This window comes from Apium graveolens, chromosome 1 (assembly GCF_009905375.1).
Source record: "Apium graveolens cultivar Ventura chromosome 1, ASM990537v1, whole genome shotgun sequence".
Lineage (NCBI taxonomy): Eukaryota > Viridiplantae > Streptophyta > Magnoliopsida > Apiales > Apiaceae > Apium > Apium graveolens.
Window position 1 is genome coordinate 154,964,598 of NC_133647.1, and position 16,098 is coordinate 154,980,695.

The window sequence follows — 16,098 nt, forward strand, 5'->3', positions numbered from 1 at the left end:
CTCAACCCCTGTTAAATGGAACCTTGCTGGGGACCTTGGTGGTGAAGTATTAAGCACCTCCCCTTCTCCAAAGTTATCAAGCAGTTCGAAAGCCGGGAGCGTGAAAGCCATACCCATGTCTCGATCAAGGAAATGCTGCAGATTTCCGAAAATCCCTAGAGTTTGGACCAATGAATTCTGGTTGTCCCTGCCAAATTCTGCCATATACCGAGCTGTGGCGTTTAGCTCCTGAGGAATAATCGTGACTAGTCGCATTGTTTCCCCTCTCTAAATTGATTTTCGAACAAAGTGTTAAATTGAATGAATGCTACCTCTTGATCAGGGGGCAATACTTGAAACCGAACATTATCGTAAACCTCTCGATTGTTTGTCTCAACATGCGTTTGGTGGAGACCTAAAGATAAGGCTGCCAAAATCCCTGCTTGAGCACCCCATAGAAGTTCTGGAACCTCTGTCATACCTTTAACGGGGCCTGATGCTCCCCATCTTTTAGTACCTCTACCATCTCTAACAATGATACCCAGTCCATTATTGTTACCATTAGGGAGAGGTTCTGGAGTTTGGGAGTAATGGACGTTTATCTTTGCAAACCCTTCCCCTGGAATCTTCCAGGCATATGCCATTGGAGTAGAAGAAGAGCAAAAGCAGGGAGAGAGAAAGAAAAGGGAGTAAATGAATGAGAATATAACTGAGGCCGAGTCTTCAATAAATAAGGAGCTACCACAAAAGCAAGGGGCAAGCAAGCACTGTATCTTTGAACTAGATGATAGTGTCTATCTACTGATCTAGGCAAGAGCACAAACTAAAAAAATTAATAAAGCAAATTAAGGATGTGAAATCCAGACGGCTAGAATCTGGAAACTGATAGGATATATCTCAAAGCAACCCTAATTAACTTAGAGTCTAACAGATTATCCATCAGATTCAATGATGAGCTGCAGGAAAATAATCTTTTGAGATCTTCTTAAAAGCATGCCTGCAACACCCATATTTCAGCCACTGCGCCAAAAGGAGCTAACCAACCAGCTGCACAATTGATTTAAAATTGACCCCAGAGAACACCTATGGCTTTGAGCCTAATGGGCTTCTCAAGTCCACCAAGAGTGAAATGGGCCTTTATTAAGACATTCCTTAGCTAATCTATCAGTATTTTCATTCAGTTCTCTAGGAACATAACGCAAAAACATATTGTGGCCCAATAACTTAATAAGCTCTGCTGAATTGCTAATTAGAGGAGAATAGTATGGCATACCAGACCTGATATGTTCTATGGCCTCAATGCAGTCCGAGCAGATTACCATTCTGCTTGTTGAAAGGTTATTCGCCACACTCATATTCATGGCATATAGAATGGCCTCTATTTCCGCTTGTAAGGCGCTAGCCACGTGAACTATGCCCGAAAATACATGGATCAACGTACCTTTCTTACCCTTTATACAGCCTCATATACTTCCCGTAATCATCCCATTAGCATTAGTTCCCCAAGCTCCGTCTACTTCACATACTAAATCGAATGATTCCCACGTATTTTTTCAGAAATCCCTACTAATCTTGTAAGAATATAAAGCTATTGCACCGAGTGGGTTGACTCTCCATAAAGGATCATTTTCGAAGCACATCAGATTTGTGGCTTTACCCCACTTTTCCGCTCTTGTTCGTATCAGTAATTCAAGAACCTCCTTCGTCACTCTTTTCCACGCGAACAATAATTCGTTACGAGCTAACCAGATGCTCCAACAAGCAACCGCAACCATCAAGCCCCAGACTTTCCCAGCTACATTCTTTTTTAAACATTTAAACATTTGAATGATTGAAAACCCATTCAAGCTCTTCAACACTTTCCTAATACTCCACCAATTTCCCACAAAATTCCAAGTCCAATGTGCAATTTCACAGTTCCAAAATAGGTGTTCAATGGTTTCATCCTCTTTATCACACCAAACAAATTTCTTCGAATTAATGTGCATTCTAGTGCTGAGAAAATATCTAGTAGGAAGAATCCCCCACTTTAGTTTCCATAGAAAGACCATAATTTTAGGAGAAAGTTTAGAAGACCAGATTATCTCTCATTCACGATCATGTCTTAGGGTAGAACCTCCAACAAAGTTATACAATTTGGAGAATTGTTTAGCGGTGAACTCTCCCATGCCTTTAATCCAAAATAATGAATCCCCCACAGTAGTTAAGTGAACATTATCAATAACTGATTGTAGTCTTATAATGTCAGATTCATCCCTGCTGTTCAGAGGTCTAGTCCAGAGAAGCGGTTTATTAACCGAGGGCGAGCCACTATCTAGGAAAATTTTAATTTTACTGTTCTTGAAATTTGATATTCTGTATAGTCTCAAAAACTTGCTCATCAATGGACCCTCTTCATTCTACCAGTCCTCCCACCAATAGACCTTTTCACCATTTCCCAATCTCCACTTGAAGCAGTTAGTTCCCATCAGCTGTTTTGCATTGTGGTCCTCCCTAATTCCAATGAGACTTTTGACTATATGAGATCCCCCTCCTTTCCATTCTACATTTGACATATCCCACTGCAAGTTCAAACCATATCTCTAAGTTAATACCTTATTCCATAATGCGTGTCTCTCCCCATACGCCCGCCGCCACTATTTTGCCAGAATAGATAGGTTTTTGACCCTTAAATGTAACACACCAAGTCCACCTGTATTTTTTGGTTGGAAAATTTTATCCCATCTAAGGAGATGCAACTTACCTTTGGAAAGAGAAGAATGTCCCCACAGAAAGCTACGCCTCGTGGATTCTATTTTATTCAACACCGTGGCTGGGATTTTGAAGAGATTGAACCAGAAGGACGATAGACTATCTATAGAGGCTTTCAGGAGAACCCAATCTGCCAGCAATAGAGATATTTTTTTAGCGCCAGTCTTGTAGACGATTCTCAATCCTCTGCATTAAAGGGTCCCAATATTTGACCGATGAGGGTGAGATACCCACTTCTGTACCTAAATATACCAGCTTACTCCCTCCCACTTCACATCCCAAGACTTCTGCCCATTCTTGCAATGAACCTTGATACTCCCAAACCCGTAAAGTTTGCTCTTGTGATAGTTAATATGAAGCCCAGATAGCAACTCGAAGCACTGTAGCACACGTTTGACCCCTTTAATTGAACTTTCATCATTTTTTATAAACAAAATTATTTCGTCTGAATATTGAAGGTGGGTAAGTTCAAAAGCACAATTAGGTAGGTTGATACCTGAGAACATATGCAAGTTGTTAGCTATGACCAATAGTCTGGACAACACCTCTCCCACTAAGTTAAAGAATAGCGGAGATAGAGGGTCTCCTTGTCGAAGCCCCCTTGTGGGGTTGAACTCATCTGTGGTAGCTCCGTTAACAAGGATCAAATTTTTTGATGAGTGAAACATAGCTCTGATCCACATAATCCAACGATCATCAAAATTCATTGTTTGAAGCACATGAAAGATGAAATCCCAGCTCACTGTATCGAATGCCTTGGCAAAATCTAACTTCATAATCACCCCTTCACTCTTTTTAGATTTAAGTGCCTCAAAAACTTCCGTTGTAATTATAATACAGTCAGACATTTGCCTTTTTTGAATAAAAGTCGACTGATGATCACTAACCAATAGATTCATGACCTTCCTAAGCCTTAGTGCTAGGACCTTTGAGATTAATTTCAATGATACGTTCATTAGGCTTATCGTTCTAAAGTCGGAAGGCAAGGTTGGATTGGCAATCTTTGGGATAAGGGAAATAAAAGATGAACTTAAGCCATGAGGCAAAGTACCTGGCTCAAAGAACTCTAAGAAGAATTGAAAGTAGTCCTCTTTTACTTCATTCCAGAGTTTTTTATTACTCCCGCATTGATCCCATCCGGGCCTGGAGCCTTTGTGGATTCCATCGAGAATAAAGCAGCTTCAATTTCTTGCAAGGAAAAAGATTCCACCAGCTTTAATTTATTCTCTTGATTGAGTTCCCTGACAAGTCCTTTTCCCAGTTTAAACAATTGAGGATAGGTAGCCAATTAGAAAAAGAAATTGAAATGTTGTAGCAGCCCTGCTCTAATAGCTCCAGGGTTTGCACACAATCCATCATTGATCTTGAGTGCCTTGTTGTGTTCGATCTCCTCCTCCTGTTGATTATTCTATGGAAGAAACTTGTGTTTTTCTCACCTTTAAGGTTCCCGTTAACTCTTGCTTTCTGTCACAACATACTAGAATTTAATATGTACAAATCCTCCAGATTATTCTTGATCACATGCTTCATCTCAACGGACCAATTTTCAGTATCAACCAAGCACTATTGCTTTTCCGCATAAGCAATCTTTACTTCAATGTTGCCAGAACTATTTTTGCACCATCCTTTGACAAACCCTTTCAGATTTTTGAGTTTCTTGTTTATATTTGACGAGTTATCAATGGACCAGTTATGTCCAAGGTGCTTAACGAAAGCCTCATCCTCCAACCAGTAGTTAAAAAATCTAAATGATTTCGAACCCCAATTCTGTCTACAACAACTTAAAAGAAGTGGTTTGTGATCTGAATTTTTCCATCTTAATGCTTGAATTGACCATTCCCCATGTCCGACCATTTTTCACTTAATACAGCTCTGTCAAACCGGCTTTTCCTGTTTGCCGGTCCAAATCACGTGAACAGGGAGTTTGTTATAGGGACATCTAACAAATTGTTAGTTGTCAGAAAATTCTTAAACTCCAAAAGACTCTGATATTCTATATTTACATCCTTCCTTCTCCGAGGGGAAGATCACCGAGTTGAAGTCCCCAATGATTAATATCTTGTGCCTCTGATATGTATGCAAGAAATTTGACAGGCCGGCCCAAAGATTCCTCTTTAATACCGTCTGTTACGGAGCATAAACATTAATGCAGATAAAGTCTTCCCCTGTGGTGGTGCATGATCCAAGTATACCTAACAAATATCTATTTATTACAGTTTCAGTGACATGAAAGTGATCTTTGCTCCAAAGAGTAAGTAATCAAAGCTCCCCCGCACCGAAGATTCCGCCCCCTACATTACCACATAATCCTAGAGAACAAATGTTTCTAAATTACCATAAGTTTGTTTTTGTTTCTTGCAAACACAACACCTTTGCTCCTGACTCCTTTACCACTGCCTTGATATTCAGTCGTTTACTCTCTTTAGAAGCTCCCCTTATATTCCAACTCACAAAAGTTTGTAAATCCATAAACACTCAAAATTGAGAAAGAAATAGGGCTTCACTCAATTCTTAAGAAGCCTTCCCCTAATAACTTCAAGAGAAGTTTATTCATCTTCCTGAGGAATCAAGCCTAGGTTGACTGCTGTTTCCAGAATTGCCAAGGCTTCATCTTTGTTCTGAACAATATTGACTGGTTCGAGCACCGGGAGTCCGATCCCACCACTTTTTGTATTCCTTTTTGAAAGTTTAAAGGCTTTATTCTCTTTGTTTGAGTTCAGTTTCCGAGGACGCCCTCTATTACTTTTGATCTTAAGTGAATTGAGGTTCTTAATGATCGAGGGTTGAGAGGAACATTTACTGAGAAGATCTTCTCGCAAATTATCATTAAATAGTTCCGCGTAATTATTGCAAGTATTGATGGTGATAGAGGCTTTCGAATCTGTCACTTCCCTAGCTTTCCAGTTCCATGAGTCTTCTTGGACGAAGTCCCCCATTTAGGTTGCATGTTCTCTTGGGGTACAGGGGTTCACTAAAGAGTCTCCAGTTTCCAAATGATTATCCTCTGAGTCTTGAAGCATATTTCCATTCTCTTCTAAGTCTACCTTGGAGATTTGTTTGGTGCATATGTCTTCTTTTGGATCAGAATTATCCTTTTCCACCCACGAGTCATCAATCTTCGAGTCTTCTGAATTAACTGGTTTAAGTTCTTCTTTAGCCATTTCATTTTCCTGTCTTATAGAATTTCCCCACTGTATATCATCTCTTGGCGATTCAGAGCCCTCTTCATTCATACCAAAATTTTCCGGTTGTACCAGAGTGGGCCTTTTTACGAGTCTGACCTGCCAACCGATCCCGCCAAAATTAATGTTGACAACTTCGTTGATAGTTTCCATCACTTTTTTTTCAATAAGAAGAAAAGGAACCTGGTAACAATTTTTGTCATCAATATTGGGGGCATAGTTGATAATTTGACCAATGCCCCTGCAAATACTATCAAAGTTCCATTCCGTCCAAAGAGTGGTCGGTAACCCTACATTCAACCGAAGTTTTCCTTCATGGTATCAAGTCCCTCCAATTTGCCTTTCTCACCTCTTTGAACCCAATTCCCAAATAATCTAGATCGACATCCTCTAGCTTTTCTTCCATTGAAAAGAAAGCCAGAAATGTACTACTATTGATTCCCCTAATATAAACGTCTCTGAAACCTAATCCTTCAACTAAAAATTCTATTGAATCCACCGTTTCCTTGTTGACTGTGTGTAATATGACCGAGGTCTCAAGTTTTTTTGCAAAAGACTTATTGACTATTAGAGGGATACGGTTACCTTCGATTATGTAATCCCTGCCTCTTTCTTTGTCTGATTCCTTTTTTCCATCCTCCTTGAGAGACTGTTGTGAGGATTTTGGTAATTGATTTTTGTTTGATCCAGAGCTCGTTTCCATTTAACTGTCTTTGTTGATCATCCCCTTTTTTATATTACCCTCTCTGGCTAGTGTCAAATACAGCGAATGTTCCCCCAGTTGTGTACCATGAACTTTTTTAATCAACTCCCTAGCCATTTCCCCATTTTCAACTACAATGAACCCATATCTTCTGTTATTCTTGTCCCTTCTCCTTGGCTATATAATATCCTTCACTTTCACCTTTCCTTTGAGGTACCTCCAAAGTTCTTTAACTTGTAAATTTTCCCCAAAACCAGTAAAAAAATGGTTTTGTTACTAACCTCTGCATTCTGATTTGCCCGTACCTCTGCTTTCAGTGATGGGATTCATTCTGGCTTTGTTAAGAGAGCTGACTTGTAAGACCCTCCTTCCTTTTGTTTCTCCACCTCATCTAACAGTTTGGTCTGATCAATTGTCTTGTGATGTATTATTCCTAGGGCAAGTGACAAATCATTATCATCTCCTTTCAATGCATCTCGATACACACTTAGTTCAATAAGATGTGCAAAAGACTCTAGGAATTGAGTGATCACCATATTAGGAAGCAATTGTTGATTTGGCTTGGTTCTTCCTTATCTGTTTGGACAAATTATCTTTTTTCCCCCGAGTTCAAAAAATCCTTCCTCTCTCTGGTATCTCTTAGCGACCCGTAGTGGATTTGATTAAGAGCCATGCGTATAGTCTCGTTATCACTGATATTTAGAGTCTTTAGAGTGTTGGGATGTACTAGATTTCTATTCTGATCAATAAAAGAGAGTAGTAGTTGATCCGACTTTTTAAGTTCCTCATTTGGTACATCTCCAGGGAAACTCATCTCTTTGACAATCAAGTTATCCGCCCTGACCCACCATCCGTTATTATGAAGGTACTTATGAATTTCCCAAATCACCTCTTCTTCTCCATTAAGACCCCTCTCCACCATTGCTGGGTCTAAAATAGTTAATAAGAAGTCTACTCTAGCCCTTGCCATACTTAATAGTTTGAAGTTACCTTTGGAGATCGCCTTAACTATTTCTTTATCCAGCAGAAACCAGTACCTCGACACTTTGTTTGCTTTCTCCAAATTTGATTGAGTTGCGTCTGTAGGTTCCGTATGTATTTGTTGCCCCGTATGTATTTGTTTCCGATTGATTATTTCCTTTGATTCACCCTGAATTGCCTTCTTTTCTAGTTGCGTAACCCTAGATCCCCTTTGCTTCATTCTTCCAATGTTGTAGACTTTGACACATGTCAAGTTTGTCTCACTATAACAATTTTTTCAAATAGTTTAATAGAAAGTACTATTTACATTTTTGAGAGAGAGCATAGTAGTTTGTACCTTGGAAAATAAAAAAAAAGTAATAAACCTTCCTTGCAAAAAATTGCAATTAGTTCCATTTACAAAATAAAACTCCGAAAAAACAGCACAGAAAAAGACTGAAAAATAAGATGAGCGGAGACGGGAAAATAGTATGCGTGAAAGGAGCTTGAGGATTTATAGCTTCATGGCTCGTCAAGTTCTTGCTTCTTCGTGGTTACATTGTTCGTGACCCCCGTAAGTTTCTCATTTTCTTGATTTTGTTGTTTGTTATGAAATCTTTTTATGCTTTTCTATATTAAAATTGCTTATGTACTTGTACCCTTATGATGAAATTGGCTAAATTTAATTATAAATTGGGTTTTAGTAGTTATCCATGTTGATGCCTATTAATTCTGTAACTGATCATTGACTAGACACACACTCACTCACACACATATAAAGTCAGAAAGGAACATGATTTTTAGTAGTGAGGAGAAAGTGATGGGGATGTGTTGTTTCTGCTAGAACATTGTTGAATTCTCGGAGATCGGATATATGACTGATTTCATTTTCCTGGTAGATACTTTCTTGTCAAGTGACAGTCAATGCAAAGTTTTGTACTTTGGACCGAAGGGATGGTGACCTAGTAGTATCAGCTTCATGTACCATTAAGGAAGTTTTAGGATTAAATATTTTTAAGGTATAGTGATAGGGAGTAAAATATACCCTGATTGCGTAATTAATATCGCATTAATTATACCACAGTTGGACTGACAGTTAAGCCCATTAGAAAGGGCCCAAAACCCTGAATATTAATTGATTATGAAATTAATTAATAAGGGATAAATCAACTGATGATAATGTCCAAATAAGGATATAATTTCTTGAAGATTGGCCTCCAAGAGATCTCATAGGATAAGAAATCAGTTTCCTACTTCCTAGGACTCCAAAGTCCATCTAATTCTGAGACTTGTCCACCAAGTCTCCTAACTATGGTCCAATTCAAGGACTCCCAACATCTATATAAGGGGCCTCACCCCACAAATCAGAACTACGTTTTTTGACTTAATTCTCTAATTCACAGAGATACGTAGGCATCTCGTAAAATTAGAGTTAAGCTATGAAACACGAGAGCAGCCATTAAAGGCCTTAAGCTCTTGAACCCTAATATTAACTACAACAATTAATATACCCTAGTTTTTTATCCATAACATTTGGCGCGTGTCTGTGGGAAAGCATAACAACAACCATGGCGAGAACACGGAGTGGAAACAGTGCCCCTGAAGGAATTCCAGCTGTAACAACTAAAGCGATTTCGTCAACGGTGGATCTACCCCCACACTCGTCCTATGCCTCTGCCCAAGGAGGAACCCCGATAGGGACGACTGAACCTTAGCCACAAGGGACGATTCCCCCGGCTCCTCAAGGGACGAATTTCCAGCTTCAGCAGTTACATACACCTGTGAATTCTCGACCCGTTGGGTACGAGTATTCAACTGTTGTGACCACTAACCCCCCTATGGGATGCCCCTTTACCCCGAGGTCAGAGGAAGTGGACATGCTAATCAGAGTGAAGCACAAGGGCAGATGCCCCAATATATACGTGATTTGACTCCTATCCTGAGGATCAATAATTTTCTGGCCCTTACACTGAGAGAGACTCCAAATCTTCGGATGATGATGTGGCCCCAAGAAGGAGGCGTGCTGGAAAAGAACCGATGCCTGATGGTGGCCAGCGTCCTAGGAGCACCCGAGGGACGAATCCCCAAGAAGTACAGGAGAGAATCAGGGCTCACGAGGCTGAGATTCAAAGACTGAAACGCGATCTGGAGGCGCACCTGACCCCCAGACTCCCGCTACCACCAAGGAGGAGAAATTATCCTCCAATCATAAACCTGGATGGTCCACAGCAGAGAAGGGATGTTGTCCCAAGGGCTGATCCAAGTGATCTTCTGCCCCTAGGAGATCCTGACGATCCCACTCCACCATTTACTGAAGAGATAATGAATGCTCATATCTCAAGGAAGTTTAAGATTCCCACCATCAAAGCTTATGATGGCACTGGAGACCCCACTAATCATGTCTGGACATTCTCTAATGCACTGTTGCTGCAGCCCGTGAATGACGCTATTAAGTGTCGAGCCTTTCCTCAAACCCTGTCGGGAATGGCTCAAAGATGGTACAGCCGTTTGCCTCCAAATTTTATTGGGTCCTTCAGAGAGCTAAGTCAAGCTTTTATTAAGCAATTCATCACTGGCAGAGTGCATGAGAAAAGTTCAACATCCCTCATGAGCATTGTGCAGGGAGCAAAAGAGTCCTTGAGAGAATATCTGAATCATTTCACCAAGGAAGCTTTGGAGGTCCCAGACCTTGATGACAATGTAACTATAATAACACTGCAACAGGGAACTAGGGATGAATTCTTCAAGATGTCATTAGCCAAGCGCCCCCCTGAAAGCATGTTATAGCTCCAAGACAGGGCCGAGAAGTACATAAAAGTGGAGGAGAGCATGAGGAAGACCTTAGTGAACAATGAGCTCGCTGGTGGCAAGAAGTGAAAAACTGATCTGGAATATATTGCTAAGGACAAGTATCCTAGAACTGAGCAAAACAATGATTCAACCCCGAAGAAAGGAGGACAGGATAAAAGTTCACTGAATATGCCAAGTTGAATGCTTCTAGTAGGGATGACAGTTTTACCCGACCCGACGTATAACCGACCTGTTCCGACCCGATTGGGTCTACCCGAACCCGATTTTTTAGATCTGGATATGGTTTTGGATCTTATTTTTAGACCCGAAAAAGTTTGAATCTGGATCTGGATCTTAGGTGTTCTGAACCGAGTCCCAACCCGAAACCCGAAACCCGAAACTCGAAACCCGATTCAGACCCGATCCAAACCCGAGACCCGATAAAAACCCGATACAATATATATATATATATAAAGTATGTATATATATACATATTATATGTAAAACATATTATATAAATATATATGTTATATTGTATTGTATATTATATATATAATATACAATATATATGTATATATATTGAAATATTTTGAATTATTAAATATGTATATTAATATTTTACTTAATTTTATATATGTGATACATAATTTACATTCATGTTATCGATATTGTGTTTTTATTAAATATTGCGCATTAAATAATTAAAACGAGTGATTATAAACAATCAAATTAGGAATGTTTCCCACGTTTATTGTGCTAAATAAAACATGTGAAGCCCTTTTACATTCCTAATTTTTTTTAAAAAAAAATCAATATTCATGTTTTTGATAGGAAGATAATTTTTTATTTTTATTTAATTTTTTATTTTTTAGGTATCTAAATTAGATCCGAACCCGAACCGAAACCCGAAAAAACCCTACGGGTCGGATCTGGATCGTTTTTAGATATCCGGACCCGAACCCGAATATAATGGATCGGATCTGGATCTTTAGAAACCTGACCCAATCCGACACATTGCCATACCTAGCTTCTAGGAGTCAGATCTTGATGGAAATTGAGAAGGACAGAGATGTTCGTTGGCCTAAGCCTCTGAAGGCTGATCCTATGAAGCTGGATAAGAGCAAATATTACAGATTTCACAAGGATGCTGGACATGACACCGATGAGTGTAGATAACAACGGAAGAAAGAATTTTGATGATCGTAAGAGGGACCAAGACGATTAGGGGCAAAAACCTCAGTCCCGATGGCATGTGATAAATACAATCTTTGGAGGACCACGACCCCGAGGGACTGTGATAAATACAATCTTCGGAGGACCAACTGCTGTTGGTTCATCCAAAAACTCAAGAAAATCATATACTAGAGAAGTTATGCATATCGTTGGGGAAGTCCCGATGAGGGATAGGACAGGAGTGACAATGGTATTTGATGATTCTGACTTGGAGGGTGTGAAATTTCCTCATGATGATCCGCTGGTCATAACACCGATAATAGGGAACAACCCAGTGAAGAGGGTCCTTGTAGATAATGGTGCCTAGGTGAACATTTTGCTCCATGATACCTTTTTAAGGATGAGTTACAATGATTCTCAATTAACCCCGACTGATATGCCGGTATATGGATTCGCAGGAGTGGAGTGCCCCGTGGAAGTGATAATTAAGTTGCCAATGACCATAGATCAGGAACCAAGACAAGGAACACAGATGTTGGAATTTGTAGTGATAAAGGCTGGATCGACTTACAATGCAATCATGGGAAGAATGAGAATACATGCTTTCAAGGCAGTCCCTTCTTCCTACCATTCAGTGATGAAGTTTCCCACCCGGAATGGGATCGGAGAAGAGAGAGGAGATCAAAAGATGGCAAGGAGTTGTTATGTGGCCTCTCTTAGGGATGATGGAGTTGGGGGGCAGGTTCTGCCTATTGAAGATCTGGATATCCGTGAGAATGATGAGAAAAGAGGGAAGCCAACATAAGACTTGGTTCCGATTCCTTTGGCTCCCGAGGATCTTGAGAAAGTAACTTTCATTGGAGCGTCAATAGAGGAGTGTAAGAAATTATAATTATAAAATGGTCTATAGGAAACTCAAGAGTTAAAAATACCTCACTTAATTAATTCTGATGGATAATTAATTAAGAGGTAAGATATTGAGGTGAGATGGATGGTCCTCTCTCTGTCTATATATACATCCACCTTTTCCATCAAAAGTGTGGTATCAAGAACCAAAAGAACACATAAAATAAATGTATATAGAAAAGAGAGAGATATTCATTCTTCTCCATTGAAGCACCGACGTACAAGACCTTGTTGCTATCAACTAATCGTCGCCATGTCGGGAGGTATGTTTCTACTTATATGTGATGATCATATAGTTCAAGATCTGTGAGTTTATGTGATTGTACTGTTCTCTCGGAACCTCTGTTTTGGATTCTTGTAAGTGTACAGTTTACTGTTCTTTTCAGAATCCATGTTAATGTATTTACATGTGGCATCAGAGCCATGGTTACCGGACATATGATTATTCCTATTAGTATTAGTAGCATCCTTATATGAGTACTATGTTGTCTCTGGGATAATGATCTTCATTGATTGTTATGTATGATATGTATTGATCGGACTATTGCCTCGAGAACTTATACCATCTTATCTCTGGATTATGATTATAGTCTTACATGATAATGTTTTGACACTTGTATTATGTTGTTATGCATATTGATACCTTTAGTTACAAAATCATGTTTATGGTATCGGCTTCTAATTTTCCTGCTATCATAATTTTTATGATTATGTTTGGTCATCGTGTTGTAAAACTTGGTTCGTGTCTTATGCTGAATACGGTTTTATGAAGTTTTTCAGTTTCTTTTTTATGATAATGCTTTACATAAGAAGATGATGTTAAAATGACCAACAATTATACTGATGACAAAGTTAGATTCTACCCACAGGAGAACCTGATCTGTTTCACTAGTTATTATGATTTGTTGGACCTTATAGATATTTTGAGTACTACCCACAGGAGTACTTGGAATCTTAAAATTGATGAATATATTTTTAAGTACTACCCACAGGAGTATTTAAACTTATGGAGAATTTTGAAAACTACCCACAGGAGTGTTCAAAATTCTTAACTAAAAGATTCATTTTATGTGTTCTTTTGATTAAATTTGTGTATCTCTATTTGCAGTTCATGCACCTTCTGCTCTTAATTCTTACGCTACATCTGTTTTTAAGCTCAATGGAACCAACTGCTCAGAATGGAAAGAGCAAGTTGAGTTCTCGTTGGGAGTACTTGAATTGGACATGGCTCTCATGAAAGATAAGCCAAGTCCACTTACTGAACAAGCACTCCCGAAGAAAGAAAGTTCCATGATGATTGGGAAAGATCCAACAGATTGAGCATAATGTTTATGCGGATGGTGATTGACACCAACATTAAGTCATCACTTCCCGCTGCTGAAAACGCTAAGGAATACTTTAAGAACATTGAAGAAAGGTTCAAGACAGCTGACAAGTCCCTTGCGGGAAAGCTGATGATAGATCTTGTAACCATGAAGTTCGATGGTTCTCGCACCATGAGTGCTCATGTCATTGAGATGATTAACCTTGCTGCCAAACTTAAGAATTTGGGATTGAAAGTGGATGATGCTTTCCTCGTTCAATTTATCCTGACTAGTTTGCCTCCGCAATATGAACCATTCAAAATTCATTACAACACTATTACGGAAAAGTGGAGTTTGAATGAATTGACTAATAAATTGGTTCAGGAGGAATCTAGACAGGGATCACAAGGTATTAAGGCCGCTCATTTCACTCAAGGAACTACTAAGCAAGCTGGGAAAAAGAACAAAAGGTCACCATTTAAGTCTGATGAGTCTGATCAACCAATAAAGAAGAAAAGGAAGGATAATGTTTGTAAATTCTGTAAGAAACCTGGACATTTTCAGGTGGATTGCAATAAACGTAAGGCTTGGTTCAAAAAGAAAGGTAACCCGATGGGTTTTGTAAGTTATTTCGAATCAAAGCTAACTAATGTTCCTTCCTCTACTTGGTGGATAGACACTGGTGCTAATGTTCATGTTTCGAATTCCATGCAGGGATTCAGTACGATCCAAACTACAAATCTAAGTGATCAGGATTATATTTTTATGGGAAATAAAGACAAAGCTCCGGTGAAAGCTATTGGAACTTATCGTCTTAATTTAAGTAGTGACCATGTATTGGACTTGTGTCAAACACTTTATGTACCGTCTATTTCTCGTAATCTTATTTCTGTTAGTGCACTGGATAAGTTTGGATATTCATTTGAGTTTGGCAATGGAAATTTCAGCTTATTTTAAAATTCTAGTTGTATTGGTTCTGGAATTTTGATTGATGGTTTTTACAAGCTGAAACTTAAAACTCCAAATGCCGAAATTAATTTCACCCTGCATGATAAAGAAACAAAACGTAAGTCATCTAAAGATGACACTTACTTCGTGTGGCATAAAAGGCTGGGACACATATCCATTGAAAGAATCAAACGATTAATTAAGGATGGAATTCTTCCTCAATTGGATCTTAATAATGTTCCAGCATGTGTTGATTGTATAAAAGGAAAAAGAACAAAAAACACAAAGAAAGGAGCCACAAGAAGTACCCAGCTTCTTGAAATCATACATACAGACATTTGTGGACCTTTCGATGTTCCAACTTTTGGGGGTGAAAAATATTTCATCACATTTATCGACTTTTATTCACGCTATTGTTATGTCTTTCTATTGCATGAGAAATCTCAATCGGTGGATGCTGTACAAGTGTTCATCGCTGAGGCAGAAAGACAGACAAAAGAAAAGGTGAAAATCATCAGGTCAGATAGAGGTGGTGAATTTTATGGGAGGTATGATGAAACAGGACAACATCCTGGACCATTTGCTAAACTTCTCCAGAAACTTGGAATTATTGCTCAGTACACAACGCCTGGATCTCCATGGCAGAATGGTGTAGCTGAAAGAAGAAATCGTACGTATATAGAGATGGTTAGATCCATGATGAGTCACGCTAATTTGCCAATGTTCTTGTGGATGGAAGCCTTACCTACAGCCGTTTACATCTTAAATAGAGTTCCAAGCAAAGCAGTTCCAAAAATACCATTTGAACTGTGGAAAGGCTGGAAACCTAGTTTAAGTCATCTCCAAATTTGGGGTTGTCCAGCTGAGGCTAGAATATACAATCCACAAGAAAAGAAGTTGGATTTTAGGACGGTGAGTGGATATTTTATTGGATATCCAGAAAATACAAAAGGATATCGAATTTACTGTCCTAACCATAGTACGAGAATAGTTGAAACTGGTAATACTAAGTTCTATGTGAATGGTGAGACCAGTGGGAGCATAAAGCAAGATGATGTGATCATTCAAGAAGTAAGGGTGCAGGTTCCTTTACCCACTATTTCGAAAGATTTTGGGAACTCCTCTGTAAACACACATCAGAACACTGAGGAGAACCCAATGAATGATCAGCTCCATGATGAGGATCTCACGAATGATAGTGTTGACAGAGAGTCATCAGAAACACCATTAAGAAGATCTCAAAGACAAAAGAGATCGGCCATTTCTGATGATTTCTTGCTTTATCTCATAGAATCTGATGAACATAAAGATCCGGTTTCGAATGCTCAAGCCATCAAGGGCACTGATTCTGACAAATGGGTTGATGCAATGATGGATGAATTAAAATCTATGAGTGATAATC

The 16,098-nt window shown here is 39.1% G+C and overlaps 1 pseudogene; it reads left to right on the top strand.

Annotated features, from left to right (window-relative positions):
- The first annotated feature begins 8,043 nt into the window (after window positions 1-8,043).
- The window catches only part of LOC141668426 (phenylacetaldehyde reductase-like), a 166,351-nt pseudogene continuing 158,296 nt past the window's right edge, over window positions 8,044-16,098 (top strand).